The sequence below is a fragment of the Coregonus clupeaformis genome, chromosome 9, assembly GCF_020615455.1.
Source record: "Coregonus clupeaformis isolate EN_2021a chromosome 9, ASM2061545v1, whole genome shotgun sequence".
NCBI lineage: Eukaryota > Metazoa > Chordata > Actinopteri > Salmoniformes > Salmonidae > Coregonus > Coregonus clupeaformis.
In genome coordinates this window covers 39,130,764-39,155,507 of record NC_059200.1, presented here as the reverse complement: position 1 = coordinate 39,155,507, position 24,744 = coordinate 39,130,764, and positions in this window count along the sequence as shown.

Here is a 24,744-nt window from a genome sequence, read left to right as displayed (position 1 = left end):
GCAACAGTGTGTGAAAACCTTGTGAAGACTTACAGAAAACGTTTGACCTGTGTCATTGCCAACAAAGGGTATATAACAAAGTATTGAGAAACTTTTGTTATTGACCAAATACTTATTTTCCACCATAATTTGCAAATAAATTCATTAAAAATCCTACAATGTGATTTTCTGGAATTTTTTTCCTCATTTTGTCTGTCATAGTTGACGTGTACCTATGATGAAAATTATAGGCCTCTCTCATCTTTTTAAGTGGGAGAACTTGCACAATTGGTGGCTGACTAAATACTTTTTTTCCCCACTGTAGGAGCAAGTCGATGTAATGCTTTGTAAGTTAGCAGTAAAACCTTGAACTCAGCCCTAGCCTTAACAGGAAGCCAGTGTAGAGAGGCTAGCACTGGAGTAATATGATCACATTTTTTGGTTCTAGTCAAGATTCTAGCAGCCGTATTTAGCACTAACTGAAGTTAATTTAGTGATTTATCCAGGTAGCCGGAGAGTAGAGCATTGCAGTAGTCTACTCTAGAAGTGACAAAAACATGGATTAGCTTTTCTGCATCATTTCTGGACAAAATGTTTCTGATTTTTGCAATGTTACGAAGATGGAAAAAAGCTGCCCTTTAAATATTTTTGATATTTTCTACAAAAGAGAGATCAAGGTCCAGAGTAACGCCGAGGTCCTTCACAGTTTTATTTGAGACGACTGCAAAACCATCAAGATTAATTGTCAGATCAAACAGCAGATCTCTTTGTTTCTTGGGACCTAAAACTAGCATCTCTGTTTTGTCTGAGTTTAAAAGTAAAACATGTGCCGCCATCCACTTCCTTGTGTCTGAAACACAGGCTTCCAGGGTAGGCAATTTTGAGGCTTCACCATGTTTAATCGAAATGTACAGCTGTGTGTCGTCCACACGAATGACATCACCAAGAGTTAGAATATATAGCGAAAACAATAGTGGTCCTAAAATGGAACCTTGAGGAACACCGAGGACAAACCATCCACAGAGACAAACTGATATCTTTCGGACAGATAAGATTTAAACCAGGCAAGAACTTGTCCTTGTAGACCAATTAGGGTTTCCAATCTCTCCAAAATAATGTGGCAATCGATGGTGTCAAAAGCGGCACTAAGGTCTAGGAGCACGAGGACAGATGCAGAGCCTTGGTCTGATGCCATTAAAAGGTAGTTTACCACCTTTACGAGTGCAGTCGCAGTACTATGATGGGGTCTAAAACCAGACTAGAGTGTTTCGTATACATTATTTGTCTTCAGGAAGGCAGTGAGTTGCTGTTTCTAAAAATGTTGAGAGGAATGGGAGCTTCGATATATGCCGATAGTTAAAAAAATAAAATCCCAGTCAAAGTTTGGCTTTTTCAGGAGAGGCTTTATTACTGTCACTTTTAGTGAGTTTGGTACACATCCAGAGGATAGGGAGCCATTTATTATGTTCAACATAGGAGGGCCAAGCACAGGAAGTAGCTCTTTCAGTAGTTTAGTTGGAATAGGGTCCAGTAGGCAGCTGGAAGATTTAGAGGCCATTACTATTTTCATGAATGTGTTGAGAGATATAGGATTAAAAAAACTTTGAGTGTCTCCATTGATCTTAGTTCTGTGCAGACTCAGGACAACTGAGTTTTGGAGAAATACGCAGATTCAAACAGGAGTCCGTAATTTACTTTTTAATGATCATGATCTTTTCGTCGAAGAATTCATCACTGCTGAAGTAAAAGCCATTCTCTCTTGGGGAATGCTGCTTTTTAGTTAGCTTTGTGACAGTATCAAAAATACATTTTGGGTTGTTTTTATTTTCCTCAATTAGGTTGGAAAAGTATGCTGATCGTGCAGAAGTGAGGGCTCTTCAATATTGCACGGTACTGTCTTTCCAAGCTAGTCAGAAGACTTCCAGTTTGGTGGAGCGCCATTTCCTTTCCAATTGTCTGGAAACTTGCTTCAGGGCTCTGGTATTTTCTGGGAGCTAATTTCTTGTGACAAATGTTTTTTTTGTTTTTAGAGGTGCGATTGCATCTATGGTATTATTTTAGATTACATTTAGATCCTCGGTTAGGTGGTTAACTGATTTTTGTACACCGGCGTCCTTGGATAGGTGGAGGGAATCTGGAAGGGCCTCTAGGAATCTTTGGGTTGTCTGAGAATTAATAGCGCAGCTTTTGAGAATTCTTGGTTGGGGTTTGAGCAGATTATTTGTTGCGATTGCAAACATAATAAAATGGTGGTCTGGTAGCACAGGATTATGAGGGAAAACATTTAGATCGACAATGTGGTCCTCTGTAGCTCAGCTGGTAGAGCACGGCGCTTGTAACGCCAAGGTAGTGGGTTCGATCCCCAGGACCACCCATACACAAAAATGTATGCACGCATGACTGTAAGTCGCTTTGGATAAAAGGATCTGCTAAATGGCATATTATTATTATATTTATTCCACGGGACAACTAGATCCAGGGTATGACTCTAGCAATGTGTAGGTCCGGAGAGATGTTGGACAAAACCCACTGAGTCAATGATGGCTCCGAAAGCCTTTTGGAAGTGGGTCTGTGGACTTTTCTATGTGAATATTGAAGTCACCAAAAATTGTAATATTATCTGCCATGACTACAAGGTCCGATAGGAAATAAGGGAACTCAGTGAGGAATGCTGTATACGGCGCAGGAGGCCTGTAAACAGTAGCTATAATAAGTGATTGAGTAGGCTGCATAGAATTCATGACTAGAAGCTCAAAAGACAAAAACACTGTCTTTACATTTTTTTTACATTTGCTGTCGTAAATGTTAGTAACACCTCCGCCTTTGTGGGATGCGCAGGAGATATGGTCACTAGTGTAACCAGGAGGAGAGGCCTCAATTAATACAGTAAATTCATCAGGCTTGAGCCATGTTTCAGTCAGGCCAATCACATCTAGGTTATGATCAATTATTAGTTAATTGACTATGACTGCCTTGGAAGTGAGGGATATAACATTAAGTATTCATTTTTTGAGATGTGAGATATTATCACAATCTCTTTCAATAATGACAGGAATAGAGGAGGTCTTTATTCCAGTGAGATTACTAAAGCAAACACCGTTTAGTTTTGCCCGACCTAGATCGAGGCACAGACATGGTCTCAATGGGGAAGGCTGAGCTGACTACACTAACTGTGCTAGTGGCAGACTCCACTAAGCTGGCAGGCTGGCTAACATCCTATTGCCTGGCCTGTACCCTATCTCATTGTGGAGTTAGAGGAGTTAGAGCCCTGTCTATGTTGGTAGATAAGATGAGAGCAACCCTCCAGCTTGGATGGAGTCTGTCACTCATCAGCAGGCCAGGCTTGGTCCTGTTTGTGGGGGAGTCCCAGAAAGAGGGTCAGTTATCTACAAATTCTATATTTTGCCTCTGATAGGCCAACATCTCATTTCAGGGTAAATTCCACAATGAAACTGACATTAAATGCGGAGAATGATACATTTGCGATAGAACTGTAACAATGATCAAAATTGATCACTTCCAATTTAATTAAATAAACATGGCCATTAATAATTGCACAATAACACAAGGCTACAACAACAAACTGAAGTTATAGGCTATTTATTAAATCCGTTTGCCAGCTCCAGGTAGGCTACACAAGTGGCACAAATTGATTTGCAATGACTCCAGTAATATAGTAATTTCAACATATTTATTGTAGCAAATGGTAGGTAGGCTACAGTTGCTTAAAATGGCATAGAAATTAATAGCCTACTTGATGGCCAACAGAAGCAAATGTATCATTCTCCACATTTAATATCAGTTTCATTCAGTTTTCCCCATAACAAAAGCACATGAGGGAGTTCCATAACTTCCATTTCAAATTCCCACTCACGCAGCGCTCAAGACCCAAGAACTGAGCATGCGTAAAACCCTTCTCTTGATAAGGTTTTCCATGAGAAAAGTCCACATTAGAATGCAGTTTACTTTAAACCACCTCTGAGCGAATTTATCTAAAGCGCTCTAGTGCGCCAAAAGCCGTTTTCCATTGCTTTGTCATTACAGTGCTTGCAAAAGTATTCATCCCCCTTGGCATTTTTCCTATTTTGTTGCATTACAACCTGCAATTTAAATGGATTTTTATTTGGATTTCATGTAATGGACATACATAAAATAGTCCAAATTGGTGAAGTGAAATGAAAAAAATAACTTGTTTCAAAAAATTCTAAATAATAAATAACGGAAAAGTGGGGCGTGCATATGTATTCACCCCATTTGCTATGAAGCCCCTAAATAAGATCTGGTGCAACCAATTACCTTCAGAAGTCACATAAAAACGCTATGTCTGGCGCAAATCCAACACCTCTCATCACCCCGAGAACACCATCCCCACAGTGAAGCATGGTGGTGGCAGCATCATGCTGTGGGGATGTTTTTCATCGGCAGGGACTGGGAAACTGGTCAGAATTGAAGGAATGATGGATTGCGCTAAATACAGGGAAATTCTTGAGGGAAACTTGTTTCAGTCTTCCAGAGTTATGAGACTGGGACGGAGGTTCACCTTCCAGCAGGACAATGCCCCTAAGCATACTGCTAAAGCAACACTCAAGTGGTTTAAGGGGAAACATTTAAATGTCTTGGAATGGCCTAGACCTCAATCCAACTGAGAATCTGTGGTATGACTTAAGGATTGCTGTACACCAGCGGAACCCATCCAACTTGAAGGAGCTGGAGCAGTTTTTCCTTGAATAATGGGCAAAAATCCTAGTGGCTAGATATGCCAAGCTTATAGAGACATACCCCAAGAGACTTGCAGCTGTAATTGCTGCAAAAGGTGGCTCTACAAAGTATTGACTTTGGGGTGGTGAATAGTTATGCACGCTCAAGTTTTCTGTTTTTTTGTCTTATTTCTTGTTTGTTTCACCCCAAAAAATATTTTGCATCTTCAAAGTGGTAGGCATGTTGTGTAAATCAAATGATACAAACCCTCAAAAAATAATTTTAATTCCAGGTTGTAAGGCAACAAAATAGGAAAATGCCAAGGGTGAATACTTTCGCAAGCCACTGTATATCAGTTCTAGCAGGTTAATATGTTTTATGGAAAAAGGGTTGGAAATAGGTCTCCATAATGACCTATCTAAATAGCCTACCTACAACTGGTAAAAAGTTGTCACAAGGTGTGCATGTGCTGCTCTGTCTCCATGACTCAACTGCCTGCTGCAGAGCTCTCTCAACCACTGCTCTGAACACACACACACACACACACACACCCCTCGGGCCCTCCCCCTGCCCACCACTCACTCACTCAAAAATGTGGAAAAAGTCAAGGGGTCTGAATACTTTCTGAATGCACTGTATGCAGGCTGCTTTCACCTCAGTTTTCCTCCTCCTCAAGAAATGCGACTGAAAATATGAGATTTGTGTCTTGAACAGTGCTTGACTTGGGCCGGAGCTGTCCGGAGCACCATACCTACACCTCAAATGTTTTGGGAAATGTGTACCTATCACCGGCCCGGATTCACACACAGCGTCAAAAAAAGGTTGATTAAAAAAAGGTTGATCAAAGAGGAATGAAGGCGGCGCGGGATCTGCATTGAATAGCAATGGAGAGTTGGCATTCATATCTTGATTCCGCTTTGTTCAAGTTTATTTGCTGATAGTCTGTGAATCAGGTGTAGCCTATGCATGCCAGCTAGACTGTTCGAGTTTGAAAATGCTAGATTAAGAATGCGCCAGCCTGAATGCCCAGGATGCGCTGTTCCAAGTGTTTTCCTTTTTAAATATATTATCAATCACTTAAAGGGGCAATCAGCAATTGCTAAATTCCTCATGCACTTAGTTCAACTGTTGTACCCCTACAGAACCCAAAATATAGCATAAGCTTGTTTTACTCCAATGTTTGTAAACAAATAAAATGTAAACAAACACTATACAGCCTCAAAACATGGTTAAAACTATTATTTGGATATCATGGATGGTCAATCCTTGCATCTATAGCTCTGTCTATGAATTTGAGAGTGATACAATTTATCCAGCCCCAGGCCGCTTTGTTATTGTTTCTTCTGCTGACTGCTGCTTTAAAAATTGACATATCAGAATTAGGCCTATACCCTTCAGCGCAACTCTGTGTGCTGTGCATCATCTGCGTTTGTGCCAGTGTGAGTGGGCCGTTGCCCGAGGAGAGAGACATTTCAGCAACAGGTAACCTATAAAATAATGATAGACTATATAGTCTATTCAAAACATTGCTTGTAGAATGGCTATTTCGCTAGTTAACTATTTAGCTACAAGCATTAATTTTGTTGACTTGTTGTCGCCTTTGCACCGACACTGTTGATAAATACATCTGACACTGTTATTGGAAAGCTGGGATTCCCCTCTATTAAACAGTAGGCTAGCCATGTAATTCCGACAACGTAAACAAATATTGAATAGACGTGTCACATTTTCTGAGCAACTGAGCCCAGCCTGAGAGACACATATGAAAGGCGGCAGTCTAGCGAAATGGGCATTCCGAGTATTTTCGGTGAGCCGGCTCATTTGCCTCTGTTCACTTAAAAGAACCAGCTTATTTGGCTCCCAAATGACTCTTAGTTCAAAATGCTAAGTAATCTCCAAAGTAAAACCCAAAAGGTGGGCTACCATTATGTCAGATCGTGAAATGCACGTTCAAATACATTTTTACCTGGCCAAACTATTACATGTCCACAGAAAAAATCAGCGTGGACCAGTTTGACACACTCTCCCCACTATTTATTTATGCAGTGAGGATTTGCCCTCTGTAGATAATTATTTTGTAATTCATCTGCAGAAAAATATTGTTTTGAGCTCAAAAAGCAATAGTAGCAGTATGCAAATCAGGGAGAACAGGGAGAATCAGGGAGAACCTGTTCAATTGAACAGGTCTTTTACCGATGTGATTCGGCTCCCGACGTTCAAATCAAATCAAATTTGAATTGCCAGATGCTTCGTAAACAACAGGTGTAGATTAACAGTGAAATGCTTACAGTGGCTTGCGAAAGTATTCACCCCCTTGGCATTTTTCCTATTTTGTAGCCGTACAACCTGGAATTAAAATTGATGTTTTGGGGGTTTGTATCATTTGATTTACACAACATGCTTACCACTTTGAAGATGCAAAATATTTTTTTTGTGAAACAAACAAGAAATAAGACAAAGAAACTAAAAACTTGAGCGTGCATTACTATTCATCCCCCCCCCCTTAGGGTCATTGTCCTGCTGGAAGGTGAACCTCCGTCCCAGTCTCAAATCTCTGGAAGACTGAAACAGGTTTCCCTCAAGAATTTCCCTGTATTTTGCGCCATCCATCATTCCTTCAATTCTGACCAGTTTCCCTGTCCCTGCCGATTAAAAACATCCCCACAGCATGATGCTGCCACCACCATGCTTCACTGTGGGGATGGTGTTCTCGGGGTGATGAGAGGGTTTGCGCCAGACATAGCGTTTTCCTCAATGGCCAAAAAGCTCAATTTTAGTCTCATCTGACCAGAGTACCTTCTTCCATATGTTTGGGGTGTCTCCCACATAGCTTTTGGCGAACACCAAACATGTTTGCTTATTTTTTTCTTTAAGCAATGGCTTTTTTCTGGACACTCTTCCGTAAAGCCCAGCTCTGTGGGTGTACGGCTTAAAGTGGTGGTCCTATGGACAGATACTCCAATCTCCGCTGTGGAGCTTTGCAGCTCCTTCAGGGTTATCTTTGGTCTCTTTGTTGCCTCTCTGATTAATGCCGTCCTTGCCTTGTCCGTGAGTTTTGGTGGGCGGCCCTCTCTTGGCAGGTTTGTTGTGGTGCCATATTCTTTCCATTTTTTAATAATGGATTTAATGGTGCTCCGCCGGATGTTCAAAGTTTCTGATATTTTTTTTATAACTCAACCTTGATCTGTACTTCTCCACAACTTTGTCCCTGACCTGTTTGGAGAGCTCCTTGGTCTTCATGGTGCTGCTTGCTTGCTTGGTGGTGCCCCTTGCTTAGTGGTGTTGCAGACTCTGGGGCCTTTCAGAACAGGTGTATATATACTGAGATCATGTGGCACTTAGATTGACTTTATTTAACTAATTATGTGACTTCTGAAGGTAATTGGTTGAACCTGATCTTATTTAGGGACTTCCTAGCGAATGGGTGAATACATATTCACGCACCACTTTTCCGTTATTTATTTTTTAGGATTTTTTTAAACAAGTTTTCTTTTCTTTTTTCACTTCACCAATTTGGACTATTTTGTGTATGTCCATTACATGAAATCCAAATAAAAATCCATTTAAATTACAGGTTGTAACGCAACAAAATAGGAAAAACGCCAAGGGGGATGAATACTTTTGCAAGGCACTGTACTTACGGGCCCTTCCCAACCATGCAAAATACAATAAAACATGTATTATAATAATAATAATAATAATAATTGAAAAATTATAATTATAACACAAGGAATAAATACACAATGAGCAATGATAGCCTGGCTATGTACATGGGGTACAAGTACTGAGTTTATGTGCAAGGGTAAGAGGTAACTGAGGTAGATATGTACATATAGGTAGGGGTAAAGTGACTAGGCAACAGGCTAGATAATAGACAGTAGCGGCAGCGTATGTGATGAGTGTGGAAGTGTGACTAGTGTGTGTGTGGCGAATGTGTGCCTGTGTGTACGTGTTATGTGTGAGTGAGTGTGTATGTGTTGGAGTGTCAGTGTAAGTATGTGTGAGTGTGTGGGTAGAAACAAATGTCATACCCCCCCAAAATGCTAACCTCACCTGTAATTGTAAAGGTGAGCGGTTAGCATGCCTTGGGGCTATGATATTTGTGTGTTTAACTTTCTTACTCATCGTTATTCACGATTTATTCAGAACTTTCCGTAATCATGGTAGCATCCACATTAATGTAGAAGTGTTTAGAAACATATTCTATTCTTATTTACAATAGAAATGACTCTAAAATGACACAATACATTATTTACCATTAATTTCTATTGGGCACAAAATCATTCTAGATGATTCTGTGCTTCCAACTTTGTGGCAACAGTTTGGGGATGGCCCTTTCCTGTTTTTGCATGACAATGCCCCCATGCACAAATGGTTTGTCGAGATTGGTGTGGAAGAACTTGAGTGGCCTGCATAGAGCCCTGACTTCAACCCCATTGAACACCTTTGGGATGCTCTTGTCCTTCTAGACCTGTCTGCTGCCTTTGATACTGTGAACCATCAGATCCTCCTCTCCACCCTCTCCGAGTTGGGCATCTCCGGCGCGGCTCACTCTTGGATTGCATCCTACCTGACCGGTCGCTCCTACCAAGTGGCGTGGCGAGAATCTGTCTCCGCACCACGTGCTCTCACCACTGGTGTCCCCCAGGGCTCAGTTCTAGGCCCTCTCCTATTCTCGCTATACACCAAGTCACTTGGCTCTGTCATATCCTCACATGGCCTCTCCTATCATTGCTACGCAGACGACACACAACTAATCTTCTCCTTTCCCCCTTCTGATAACCAGGTGGTGAATCGCATCTCTGCATGTCTGGCAGACATATCAGTGTGGATGACGGATCACCACCTCAAGCTGAACCTCGGCAAGACGGAGCTGCTCTTCCTCCCGGGGAAGGACTGCCCGTTCCATGATCTCGCCATCACGGTTGACAACTCCGTTGTGTCCTCCTCCCAGAGTGCGAAGAGCCTTGGCGTGACCCTGGACAACACCCTGTCGTTCTCCGCTAACATCAAGGCGGTGACCCGATCCTGTAGGTTCATGCTCTACAACATTTGGAGAGTACGACCCTGCCTTACACAGGAAGCCGCACAGGTCCTAATCCAGGCACTTGTCATCTCCCGTCTGGATTACTGCAACTCGCTGTTGGCTGGGCTCCCTGCCTGTGCCATTAAACCCCTACAACTCATCCAGAATGCCGCAGCCCGTCTGGTGTTCAACCTTCCCAAGTTCTCTCACGTCACCCCGCTCCTCCGCACACTCCACTGGCTTCCAGTTGAAGCTCGCATCTGTTACAAGACCATGGTGCTTGCCTAAGGAGCTGTGAGGGGAACGACACCTCCGTACCTTCAGGCTCTGATCAGTCCCTACACCCAAACGAGGGCATTGCGTTCATCCACCTCTGGCCTGCTGGCCCCCCTACCTCTGTGGAAGCACAGTTCCCGCTCAGCCCAGTCAAAACTGTTCGCTGCTCTGGCACCCCAATGGTAGAAAAAGCTCCCTCACGACGCCAGGACAGCGGAGTCACTCACCACCTTCCGGAGACACTTGAAACCCCACCTCTTTAAGGAATACCTGGGATAGGATAAAGTAATCCTACCCCAAAGAAAGAAAGAAAAAATAAACATATTGTAAAGTGGTTATCCCACTGGCTATAAGGTGAATGCACCAATTTGTAAGTCGCTCTGTATAAGAGCGTCTGCTAAATGATGTAATTGTAAAATGTAAAATGTAATTGGAACGCCAACTGCGAGCCAGGCCTAATCGCCCAATATCATTGCCCGACCTTATTAATGCTTGTGGCTGAAAGGAAGCAAATCCCTGCAGCAATGTTGTCACGTCTACTCCCGCTCCACCGCAACAACGCTCGACGTCGCTGGTTTACTAATCACCGGTCCTGGCAACCCATCATTACGCACACATGCGCCTCATCATTAGACACACCTGGAATTCATCACTTCCTTGATTACTTCCCCTTTATTTAGCCCTCTGTGTTCATCAGTCCTTAGGTGTTATTGATTGTCTCTCACGTTCAGTACGCTGCCTATGTTTGTTCTTTTGTATCTGTTCTGTATTAAACTCACCTTCTGCACCTGCTTTCTGACTCCCAGCACATACGTAACCGAATAACACCTCCGCAATATGGAAGCAGCAGAAGATTCTCCATACCCCTATCAGAGGGCCTCCTTCCACGGGTCGTCACAGTGAGCCAGTCCCGCAGCCTACCCAGCCATCCGCCCACGTCAGCAATGCCCGACTGTCCCTTCCGGAGAAATATGATGGTACTCAATCGAAATGCCGTGGCTTCCTACTCCAGTGCTCCCTCTATTTCGTCTATCAGACTGGAGCCCCGACCCCCGAGAGGTCCAAGGTTGCCTTGGTCATTTCCCTGCTGACCGGATGGGCACTGGCATGTGCTATGGCCATTTGGGAGAGAGCAGAGGAGGCACTAGGTTCGTATGAGAGGTTTATGGCTCTGTTCAGGGTGGTCTTCGACCATCCTCCAGAGGGCAGAGAGGGAGGTGAGTGTCATTTCCAGCTCCGGCAGGGTGCCCAGACCGCTGCGGAGTTCGCCCGCAACCTTTCGCATTGTGGCAGCCTCCAGGGGATGGAATGAGCCAGCGCTCCGCACTCTATTCCGCAGTGGACTGCGCGAGGAGGTCCAGACGGAGTTGGCATGTCGGGATGACAACATATCCTTGGAATCTCTCATCTCGATGGCCATCCATCTGGATAACCTTATTCGGGAGCACCGGTGTCCACCTCACCACTTGCCTCCCTCCTTTGGCTGTCCTGAGGCAGAGCCTGAACCCATGGAGGTAGGGGCCACACACATCTCTGCGGCAGAGCGGCGTCACCGGAGACAGCTGGGGCTCTGTCTCTATTGTGGCCAGGAGGGGCACCAGCTTCAGTGGTGTCCGGTGCTCCCTAATCCGGGGTCCACTAGAGCAGAGGGGTGGCCCCGTGATCTTCTGTCTCCGAGGGTAGGCGTGAGTATTCCAGTATCATCGTTTTCCGCCAAACCCTTTATGGTTCCTATTTCGCTTGCTGTCCCTTGTTGTCTCCACAGCTCTAGTGGGCTGCGGGGAACTTCATCATCCAGGCCCTCACCTCCTCCCTGAACTTAACCTCATACCCGCTCTCCTCTCCTTTTCCTGTCCAAGCCCTAGATACGCAACCATTGGGATCCGGCACAATTACGCACATCACTGCACCACTCACCCTCACCCTCACCCTCTCCTGGGAACCAGGATGTTGGAAGATCTGCTTCCCTGTACCCTGTGGTTCCACACCGGTTGAGAGTCCTGTGAGTGCCCATCAATCGGTCCTCCCGTATCGTTGGCCCTGTGTTTCGGGACGTAGGTGTGGACATTCGCCAGGCTCTGGAGAGGGAACCCGCTCCTGCTACATGCCCTCCAGAATGCATCTACGTTCCCACGGAGGTGAGAAATCGTCTGTCGGACCTGGGCACACACATCCCTCGCCGCTGGACACCCAGGTATCACCCACTCCATCCAATCCCTCTCCGAGAAGTACTGGTGGCCCACCTTGGAGCAGGACGTTGCCCACTATGTCAACTCATGTTCCATATGTACCAGTCCAAATCTCCCGGGCACGCTCCAGCAGGGAAACTCCATCCCGTGCCTAAGCAGTCTTGGTCTCGTGTCCATTGATTTCATCACTGATCTACCCTCTTCTGATGGTTGCACTACTATTATGGTTGTTGTGGACAGATTTTCTAAATCCTGCTGTTTTATCCCTCTCTCTGGTCTCCCTACCACTCTCCAGTTCGCTGAGGCACTGTTCCAGCAGGTCTTTCTGGCACTATGGCCTTCCGGAGGACATCAAACCGACCGTGACCCCCAATTCACGTCATGGGTATGGAGAGCTGGGGATCACGGTCAGCCTCACTTCTGGGTACCGGCCTCAATCCAACGGGCAGGTGGAGAGGATGAACCAGGAGCTGGGGAAGTTCCTTAAGAGTCACTGTCAGGACCGGCAGGGGGAGTGGGCCCGGTTCCTTCCCTGGGCGGACTACGCCCAGAACTCACTTCGTCACTCCTCCACCGGGCTGTCTCCCTTCCAGTGCGTCCTGGGGTACCAGCCAGCCCTGGCCCCATGGACCCGGAGCCAGACCGAAGCCCCTGCGGTGGATGAGTGGTTCCGGCACACGGAGGTTTGGAACGCTGCCCACGTGAGGCTCCAATGCGTACCCTGACATTTTCAGGTGTGTAAACTGTGACTCTAGCTGATTTACTTTGGCCGCTAGCTAGCTAGAGCCAGACAACAGCTGACCTACTTCACACAGCTAGCTCACATCCTATTAATGCCCGTTAGCTAGCTAGCTAGCAACAATACCCAAACAGTGGTGTGGACATTCGTGTACGTAAAGGGATATCTGTGTACCAGCCAGAATCTTCCCATTCCTCCCAAGCTAGCTTGATAAATTAAAAGCCAACATGAAACTTTGTGAAACTGCCACGCAAGTAACTCTGCATTACTCAACCGTAGGAATAGTAACACAAATGATGGTAACACCAATTAAACATTTTAGGTAATTGAGGATTTTCCTAAATTGAAGCCACCGATGCCATTAACCCGTTCAAAATAACTTATTAAAGTGATATGATTAATACATTTGCTCACAATGTAATTTCCCTTTATTTAAATTGAGTAACACCAATTATACTTTTTTATTTAGATCATTAAATTAATGGAATCCTCAAATGTATGACATTAGCTAAAAAAATTATTTAAGATAGACCCCTCCCTAAATAACAGTTTGCCACTGGAAGGAATGCTCAAGGTCCTTGAATGTCTTTGTAATAATGAGTGATTTTCAAGGCGATAACACCAATGACCAGTGAAACTTCAATGTACTTGAGGACTACTCTAGAAATTGTTGGCTTTGTTACAGGAAAGATAGAAAGGAGAATATTGCCTGGTTTGCTTGTGTGGTATCTGAATGCGAGGGCAAGTGATTGTTACGGTTATGATAGCGATGTAACTTGCACTTTGTTTTCAGGTTTGAAGGAGACAATGTATTCCCCTAACCTTATTCTTTCAAAAGTTATTGTTTTATTAATATGATATTGCTTGTGTATGTCTTTCCTTATCATAAGCAAGACTCAATGCTTTCTGTAATTTGTTTAGGTGCAAATACACTGAGCTCCAAAAGTATTGGGACAGTAACAATGTTTTTGTTGTTTTGGCTCTTTACGGCAGCACTTTGGATTTGAAATTATACAATGACTACGAGATTAAAGTGCAGACTGACAGCTTTAATTTGAGGGTGCTTTCATCCATATCGGGTGCTTTCATCCATATTGGGTGAACCGTTTAGAAATTCCAGCCCTTTTGGTACATAGTCCCCCCATTTTAGGGGATAGAAAGTATTGGGACAAATTCACTTATGTGTATTCAAAAGTAGTAAGTATAAGTAGTCAAAAGTTTAGTATTTGGTCCCATATTCCTAGCATGCAATGTTGGGGCGAGTATTGGTATTTATTAGGATACCCATTAGCCGCTGAAAAAGCATCAGCTACTTTTCCTGGGGTCCACATGAAACATGACATAATACATAGTACATAACATTATTGGTCAAGGACTGAAATTCATACATTTAAAACCTTACACATAGTCTACATATCAGTACATACACACAAGATCTAGGTCCAATACATAGTACAGTGCAAATTACAATATAATATATATAAAATGGCTGTGTCTTCACAGTCCCCTTTGTACAGTAAGGTGTTATTTTATCTGTTTTTTTAAACTGGTTTTATTGCTAGCTTGAGTTACCTGGGGTGGCAGAGACTTCCATGTAGTTATGGCTCTATTTAATACTTTGCGTTTCCCAGCCTCTGTTCTGGACCTGGGGACTGTGAAGAGACCTCTGGTTGCATGTCTTGTGTTGTACCGATGAGTGTCCGAACTGTGTGCCAACTGCTTGAACAGACAGTTCAGTCCCTTCAACACATCAATACCTTGCATAAAGACCAATAGTGATGCAGTCAATCTCTCCTCAACTTTGAGCCAGGAGAGACTGACATGCATGTTACTGACTTGCCCTCCGTGTACATCTAAGTGCGATACGTGCTGCTTTGTTCTGAACCAACTGCAATTGACCTATGTCCTTCTTTGCTGCACATGACCACACAGTTGGGCAGTAGTCCAGGTGCGACAAAACTAGGGCCTGTCTGTTATTGCATAGATTGTAATGGACACCTATGATGTGTGTAAAATACTTTTTTGAAGGTTGTACTGATTATAATGAGCTAATGCTAAGCTATTTGCCAGCTATGTGTGGTGCAATGTTTGTTGACATTATACAATGCATTCTGGGTGTCACGTAAACGTCTGTCAGCCCAAAGATGTTATAATGAGGTGAAGGAATGGTTCACTCATCTTTCAAATAAACTTCCAGAAGTGAATGAAGGGAAGTGTGTAGTGAGGGCCAGCTCTCGTTGGCTGGCCCTCACTACATATTCGTCGCCAAACCCACTGGCTCCAGGTCATCTATAAATCACTGCCTTATCTTAGCTCATTGGTCACCATAGCAACACCCACCCGTAGTATGCGCTCCAGCAGGTATATCTCACTGGTCATCCCCAAAGCCAACACCTCCTTTGGCCGCCATTCCTTCCAGTTCTCTGCTGCCAATGACTGGAACGAACTGCAAAAATCTCTAAAGCTGGAGACTCTTATCTCCCTCACTAACTTTAAGCATCAGTTGTCAGAGCAGCTTACTGATCACTGCACCTGTACACAACCCATCTATAATTAGTCCACCCAACTACCTCATCCCCATATTGTTATTTATTTTGCTCATTTGCACCCCAGTATCTCTATTTGCACATCATCTTCTGCACATCTATTACTCCAGTGTTAATACTAAATTGTAATTATTTTGCACTATGGCATATTTATTGCCTTACCTCCATAACGTACTACATTTGCACACACTGTATATAGATTTTCTATTGTGTTATTGACTGTACGTTTTGTTTATCCCATATGTAACTCTGTGTTGTTGTTGTTTTTATCGCACTGCTTTGCTTTATCTTGGCCAGGTCGCAGTTGTAAATGAGAACTTGTTCTCAACTGGCTTACCTGGTTAAATAAAGGTGAAATTAAAAAATAATTTAAAAAAAGTGAATGATCGAAGACGACACACGCCCTTCAACATGCATACTGCAAACAGACCAAATTAATCTTGTCTCTTATTATCTTTGGTTGACGCGAAAAATCTAACTTGGCACGCACACAAACTACCCATCGTCGGATTACTTTCGATTTCTAGAAAGTGTTTTACTCAATCATTTCGATCAATGTTGAGCTCACCCGTGATGTGATGAATTATAAATAGTAATTGCTATTAGCTAATTCATATTGTGGTTTCTGTCAGCCGAGAGTTCTCTAAATATGACCGCTTGTGTTATGTCAATCTTTCCTTAGTTAGCGTTAGGACTAATGTAGCCTACATTCTCCGGTTTGGATGATTGTGTATGCTGTCGCTACTTCTGTGAATGTCTGAACATTGCATCCAAAAATAAACTGGTCACATTCAGGACATAACTTTGTAAGGACTGTGTTTGTGAAAAATGTTTTTGTGAAAAACCAGTGTGGCTCAAATGCTGACTGTTGCGTCAATCGAAACTGGACATTCTAAATAAGCGTTCTAATCACACCGGTTTGAGCTTACGCTGCAGGGACCACTGTAGAATGATCACACCCGTTTGTTGGTACATGTGAAAAAGTTAAAGGGTGCTCTGCTATTCTTGGATAGCGGAATTACCGTTTACACACACCGTCTTCTAGGCTTAAATTGAAGATGTGGCAAACAGGAGTCACAATGTATTCCGCTACCAACCTCAGCAATTTACCATCCAGGATGTCGGTACCAGGTGGTTTGTCATTATTTATAAAAAGCAACAACAAAATATTACCTCTTCCACACCAATTTTGTGGAACTCAAAGCTACAGTGCTTGTCTTTCATTATTTGGTCCATTATGCATGAATATGAATGCTCAACATTTGTTTTTTGCATGTCATACCTAAGTTTTCTAATCTTATCAACAAAAAAGTTATTAAAGTGGTTGGCAATATCAAAGGGTTTTGTTATTATGAACAAACCATCTGCCTCAATGAAGGATGGTTTGCTTTTTGGCCTATAATTTCATTCAAAGTACTCCAGAGCTTTTTACTATCATTCTTTATATCATTTATCTTTTTGTTCCATAGTATAGTTTCTTCTTCTTTTTGTTTAGTTTAGTTAAGTGATTTCTCACTTTACTGTATGTTTGCCAGTCTGCTGTGTTTACAGTGCATTCAGAAAGTTTTCAGACCCCTTTACTTTTTCAACAAACAGGTTTTTAGACATTTTTGCAAAAATATTAAATTTAAAAACAGAAATACCTTATTTACATAAGTATTCAGACCCTTTGCTATGAGACTCGAAATAGAGCTAAGGTGCATCCTGTTTCCACTGATCATCCTTGAGATGTTTCTACAACCTGTGGTAAATTCAATTGATTGGACGTGATTTGGAAAGGCGCACACACACGTCTATATAAGGTCCCACAGTTGACAGTACAAGTCAGAGACAAAACCAAGCCATGGGGTCGAAGGAATTGTCCGCAGAGCTCCGAGACAGGATTGTGTCGAGACACAGATCTGGGGAAGGGTACCAAAAAATCTCTGCAGTATTGAAGGTCCCCAAGAACACAGTGACCTCCATCATTCTTAAATGGAAGAAGTTTGGAACCACCAAGACTCTTCCTAGAGCTGGCCACCAGGCCCAAACTGAGCAATCGGGGTAGAAGGGCCTTGATAAGGGAGGTGAACAAGAACCTGATGGACACTCTGACAGAGCTCCAGAGTTCCTCTGTGGAGATGGGAGAACCTTCCAAAAGGACAACCATCTCTGCAGCACTCCACCAATCAGGCTTTTACAGTAGAGTGGCCAGATGGAAGCCTCTCCTCAGTAAAAGGCACATGACAGTCCGCTTGGAGTTTGCCAAAACACACCTAAAGGACTCTTAGACCATTATAAACAAGATTCTCTGGTCTGATGAAACCAAGATTGAACTCTTTGGCCTGAATGGCAAGTGTCACGTCTGGAGGAAACCTGGCACCATCCCTACGGTGAAGCATGGTGGTGGCATCATAATGCTGTGGGGATGTTTTTCAGCGGCAGGGACTGGGAGACTAGTCAGGATCGAGGGAAAGATGAACGGAGCAAAGTACAGAGAGATCCTTGATGAAAACCTGCTCCAGAGCGCTCAAGACCTCAGACTGGGGCGAAGGTTCACCTTCCAAAAGGACAACAACACTAAGCACACAGCCAAGACAACGCAGGAGTGGCTTTGAGACAAGTCTCTGAATGTCCTTGAGTGGCCCAGCCAGAGCCCGGACTTGAACCCGATCGAACATCTCTGGAGAGACCTGAAAATAGCTGTGCAGCGACACTCCCCATCCAACTTGACAGAGCTTGAGAAGATCTGCAGAGAAGAATGGGAGAAACTCCCCAAATACAGGTGTGCCAAACTTGTAGTGTCATACCCAAGAAGACTCGAAGCTGTAATCACTGCCAAAGGTGCTTCAACAAATTACTGAGTAAAGAGTCTGAATACTTATGGTAATGTGATTTTTCATTGTTTCATTTTTTTATAAATTAGCTAAAATGTCTAAAAAACAGTTTTTGCTTTGTCAGTATGGGTTATTGTGTGTCGATTGATGAGAATAAAACAATTATATATCTCCATTTTAGAACAGGGCTGTAACGTAAAAAAATGTGGAAAAGGTCAAGGAGTCTGAATACTTTCCGAAGGCACTGTATTTGCTATTCCCTTTGCCTCATCCCTCTCAGCCATACAGTTTTTCCATTCATCATCTATCCATGGGGATTTAGCAGTTATAACAGTCAGTTTCTTTATGGGCACATGCCTATAAGTAACCGGAAGAAGCAGTTTCATAAATGCTTCAAGTGCAGCGTTTGGATGTTCCTCATTACACACATCAGACCAACAAATATTTTTCACATCTTTGACATAGGAATCATTGTGAACCTCTTGTATGATTGTTTATACACAATTTTAGGTTCAATCTTTGGAACTTTGGTTTTCTAGATATGGCTATTATATTAAGATCACTACATCCGATGGGTGTGGATACTGCATTAAAGCAGATTTCTGCAACATTAGTAAAGATGTGATCAATGCACGTGGAGGATTTAGTTCCTGTTCTGTTTGTAAATACCCTGGTAGGTTGACTGATGACTTGAACCATATTGCAGGCACTAGTTACAGCTTGGAGCTTCTTTTTGAGTGGGCAGCTTGATGACATCCAGTCAATATTTAGGTCACCCAGAAAATATACCTCTCTGTTGAGGTCATATACATTATCCAATATTTCACACCTATAGTCCAAATACTGACTTTTAGCACTTAGTGGTCTATAGCAACTTCCTACGAGAATAGGCTTTAGGTGAGGCAGATGAACATGTAGCCATATTACACATAATCTGACATGAGATCCTCTCTCAGCCTAACAGGAATATGACTCTGGACATACATGGCAACACCTCCTCCATTTGCATTTCCATCTTTCCTATATATTCTATTTATAACCATGTATAGCTACTACTGCATCATCAAAGGAATTATCTAAGTTTTTTTCAGAGGCCAGAATATGAATGTTTTCTGACGTTAATAAATGGTCATTTTCATGAACCTTGTTTCTCAGGTTTGTTAATATGGGCTATGTTTAGTCCTTTTCTGGGTTGCTTGTTTGTTTTTAGTGTTATTCTGAGAGGCTGATCAGAGGTAGACATGTCAGTGACATTTACATTTGAGTCAATGGTACTGAGTGGGTTGCCGTGCCCTGATTTGTATTACTGCTGATGATATCTGGAAATGTGCATGTACAGTTGAAGTCGGAAGTTTACATACACTTAGGTTGGAGTCATTAAAACTTGTTTTTCAACCACTCCACAAATTTCTTGTTAACAGACTATAATTTTGGCAAGTCAGTTAGGACATCTACTTTGTGCGTGACACAAGTACATTTTACAACAATTGTTTACAGACAGATTATTTCACTTATAATTCACTGTATCACAATTCCAGTGGGTCCGAAGTTTACATACACTAAGTTGACTGTGCCTTTAAACAGCTTGGAAAATTCCAGAAAATGATGTCATAGCCTATCAGAAGCTTCTAAAGCCATTTGACACCATTTGAGTCAATTGGAGGTGTACCTGTGGATGTATTTCAAGGCCTACCTTCAAACTCAGTGCCTCTTTGCTTGACATCATGGGAAAATCTAAAGAAATCAGCCAAGACCTCAGAAAACAATTTGTAGACCTCCACAAGTCTGGTTCACCCTTGGGAGCAATTTCCAAATGCCTGAAGGTACCACGTTCATCTGTACAAACAATAGTACGCAAGTATAAACACCATCGGACCACACAGCCGTCATACCGCTCAGGAAGGAGACGCATTCTGTCTCCTAGAGATGAACGCACTTTGATGCGAAATTGCAAATCAATCCCAAAACAACAGCAAAGGACCTTGTGAAGATGCTGGAGGAAACAGATACAAAGTATCTATATCCACAGTAAAACGAGTCCTATATCGACATAACCTGAAAGGCCGCTCAGCAAGGAAGAAGCCACTGCTCCAAAACCGCTATAAAAAAGGCTACGGTTTGCAACTGCACATGGGGACAAAGATAGTACTTTTTGGAGAAATGTCCTCTGGTCTGATGAAACAAAAATACAACTGTTTGGCCATAATGACCATCGTTATGTTTGGAGGAAAAAGGGTGGGCTTGCAAGCCGAAGAACACCATCCCAACCGTGAAGCACGGGGTGGCAGCATCATGCTGTGGGGGTGCTTTGCTGCAGGAAGGACTGGTGCACTTCACAAAATAGATGGCATCATGAGGAAGGAAAATTATGTGGATATATTGAAGCAACATCTCAAGACATCAGTCAGGAAGTTAAAGCTTGGTCGCAAATGGGTCTTCCAAATGGACAATGACCCCAAGTTCCAAAGTTGTGGCAAAATGGCTTAAGGACAACAAAGTCAAGGTATTGGAGTGGCCATCACAAAGCCCTGACCTCAATCCTATACAACATTTGTGGGCAGAACTGAAAAGGTGTGTGCGAGCAAGGAGGCAGACAAACCTGACTCAGTTACACCAGCTCTGTCAGGAGGAATGGGCCAAAATTCACCCAACTTATTGTGGGAAGCTTGTGGAAGGCTACCCGAAATGTTTGACCCAAGTTAAACAATTTAAAGGCAATGCTACCAAATACTAATTGAGTGTATGTACACTTCTGACCCACTGGGAATGTGACGAAAGAAATAAAAGCTGAAATAAATCATTCTCTCTACGATTATTCTGACATTTCACATTCTTCAAATAAAGTGGTGATCCTAACTGACCTAAGACAGGGAATGTTCACTAGGATTAAATGTCAGGAATTGTGAAAAACTGAGTTTAAATGTATTTGGATAAGGTGTATGTAAACTTCTGACTTCAACTGTACATGCTGGCCAATCTACTGTTGCTAGCCCCAATTCTGACTTGTGCTCTGATTTCTGCTTCACTGATTTCTGCTCTCGGAAAAGCCTGGGTTTTCTGCACGTTAACACTAGAAGCTTATTACCTAAAATGTATCAATTGAAAATCTGGGTTCACAGCTCCAATCCAGATGTATTGGTCATTACGGAGACATGGTTAAGAAAGATGTTAACCTATCTGATTATAACCCTTTTCAGCAAGATAGATCTTCTAAAAGTGGTGGAGTGACAATATTTACCAAGGAGGATAAGACACACACAGACACACACACACAAAGGACAGACAGGTGAACATCGACTGGCAGATAGCGTAGCAGTGCGGTCGTGTTCTCTTGTGTGTCCATGTAAATAGCCTGTTTTTTGTAAAAAAAAAATATATTTTACGTATATATTTCCCTATCACACTTTTCATCATTCTACTAAATATACTTTCCTGCAACCCGCCTCACTCAATGTGGAACGGATTCTATTATTTACTCACATTTATCTAGAATCTCCAGTTGAAACTAGCCAGCCAGCTAACTAGCTAACTAGCTACTTGCTATTAGCCACTGTTAGCGGTTTTCACCCAGAACATCGGATTTTCTGCTGGAATAACTGAATCACTGGACCTTAACACCGGATCTAGCTAGCCGCAACCGAATGGATGTCGAATGGATGTTGCTGTAGGCTAATCACCACTGCCCCTGAAGCACCAGTTAGCCTTGAGCCTTGAGTTAGCCCCGGCTATCTACCTCTCTGTCTACCGGACGGGAGTAGCCAGCTAACCAGCTAACTAGCTACTTGCTATTAGCCACCGTTAGCGGCTTTTCTCCATTGTCCGTGGCCTGCACTACCTACCAGCTAGCTCTAGCCTGGACTATTATAGGCCAGTCTGCACTGTCTACACAGCGCGTTATCGACCCAGAACTTCACTGGACCTTTAACACTGGATAATCGCAACTAGCTAGCTGCAACCAAATGAACGTTGTTGTTGGCTAATCAGCCTTGAGCTAGCCTTGAGTCAGGCACATCTCCCGGCTATCTACCTCTCTGTCAACCGGACGGGACCTCATAGAGTCAACACGGAGCCCTGCCGATCCATCACGACTGGTCTGCCGACATAATCGTCTGTGCTTTCAACAGGCTTCCCGTTGCGACGACCACGAAGATCCATCTGCTAGCCCCGGCCCGCTAGCACACGCAAACAACAACCGTGCTTCCTGCTCGCTGTGCTGAAGCACCAATTTGAACTGCTCTCGGACTCACATATTGCTGTTCACTGGACCTTATGATCACTCAGCTGCACAGCTGATGCCTGCTGGACTGTTCCTTTACACGGTACCCTGTCCTGTTTATCTGTTTAGCCTCAGCCCAAACTTTATCGCCATTACCAGTTGTTGTCTTAGCTCTCTCTAATAACACCTGTGATTGCTTTACGCCTCTCTCCCATGTCAATATGCCTTGCCTATTGCTGTTCCAGTTAGTTCTTATTATACAATTTCACTGTAGAACCCCAAGTCCCTCTCAAACTGCCTCAAATAGTTCCTTTGTTCCACCCGCCATACATGCCGAGACCGGCTCAATCGGTGCCTCCAGTGATGCTATCTCTTTCATTGTTACCCAACGCTTAGGTTTACCTCCACTGTACTCATATCCTTCCATATTCTTGTCTGTACATAATGCCCTGAATCTTTTCTACAATGCCCGGAAATCTGACCCCTTTATTCTCTGTACCCAACGCACTAGAAGACCAGTTCTTAAAGCCTTTAGCCGTATCCTTATTCTAGTCCTCCTCTGTTTCTCTGGTGATGTAGAGGCTAAGCCAGGCCCTGCAGCCCCCAGTATCACTCCTACTCCCCAGGCCCTGCACCCCCCTCAGCCCCCAGCTGTGCCCTGGACACCATATGTGAATTGATTGCCCCCCATTTATCCTCAGAGTTCGGACTGCTTGGTGACCTAAATTGGGATATGCTTAACACCCTGGCCATCCTACATTCCAAACTAGATGCCCTCAATCTCACACAAATTATCAACGAACCTACCAGGTACAACCCTAAATCCGTAAACATGGGTACACTCATAGATGTCATCCTGACTAACTTACCCTCTAAATACACCTCTGCTGTCTTCAACCAGGATCTCAGCGATCACTGCCTTATTGCCTGAGTCCGTAACGGGTCCGCGGTCAAACGACCACCCCTCATCACTGTCAAACGCTCCCTAAAACACTTTAGCGAGCAGGCCTTCCTAATTGACCTGGTCCAGGTATCCTATATGGATATAGATCTCATTCCGTCAGTAGAGGATGCCTGGTTGTTCTTTAAAAGTAATTTCCTCTCAATCTTAAATAAACATGCCCCATTCAAAAAATACAGAACTAAGAACATATATAGCCCCTGGTTCTCCTCAGACTTGACTGCCCTTGACCAGCACAAAAACATCCTGTGGCGTACTGCATTAGCATCATATAGCCCCCGCGATATGCAACTTTTCAGGGAAGTTAGGAACCAATATACACAAGCAGTTAGGAAAGCAAAGGCTAGCTTTTTCAAACAGAAATGTGCATCCTGTAGCACTAACTCCAAAACGTTTTGGGACACTGTAAAATCCATGGAGAATAAGAGCACCTCCTCCCAGCTGCCCACTGCACTGAGGCTAGGAAACACTATCACCACCGATAAATCTACAATAATCGAGAATTTCAACAAGCATTTTGCTACGGCTGGCCATGCTTTCCACCTGGCTACCACTACCCCGGCCACCAGCTCTGCACCCTCCGCTGCAACTTGCCCACCCATGCCCCCCTCGTTTCTCCTTCACACAAATTCAGACAGCTGCTGTTCTGAAAGAGCTGCAAAATCTGGACCCCTACAAATCATCTGGGCTAGACAATCTGGACCCTTTCTTTCTAAAACTAGCCGCCGAAATTGTCGCAACCCCTATTACTAGCCTGTTCAACCTCTCTTTCCTAACGTCTGAGATCCCCAGAGATTGGAAAGCTGCCGCGGTCATCCCCCTCTTCAAAGGGGGTGACACTCTAGATCCAAACTGTTACAGACCTATATCCATCCTGCCCTGCCTTTCGAAAGTTTTTGAAAGCCAAGTTAACAAACAGATCACCGACCATTTCGAATCCCACCGTACCTTCTCCGCTATGCAATCCGGTTTCCGAGCTGGTCATGGGTGCACCTCAGCCACGCTCAACGATATTATAACCGCGATCGATAATAGACAGTACTGTGCAGCCGTCTTCATCGACCTGGCCAAGGCTTTCGACTCTGTCAACCACCGCATTCTTATTGGCAGACTAAATAGCCTTGGTTTCTCAAATGACTGCCTCGCCTGGTTCACCAACTACTTCTCAGATAGAGTTCAATGTGTCAAATCGGAGGGCCTGTTGTCTGGACCTATGGCAGTCTCTATTGGGGTGCCACAGGGTTCAATTCTTGGGCCGACTCTTTTCTCCGTGTATATCAATGATGTCGCTCTTGCTG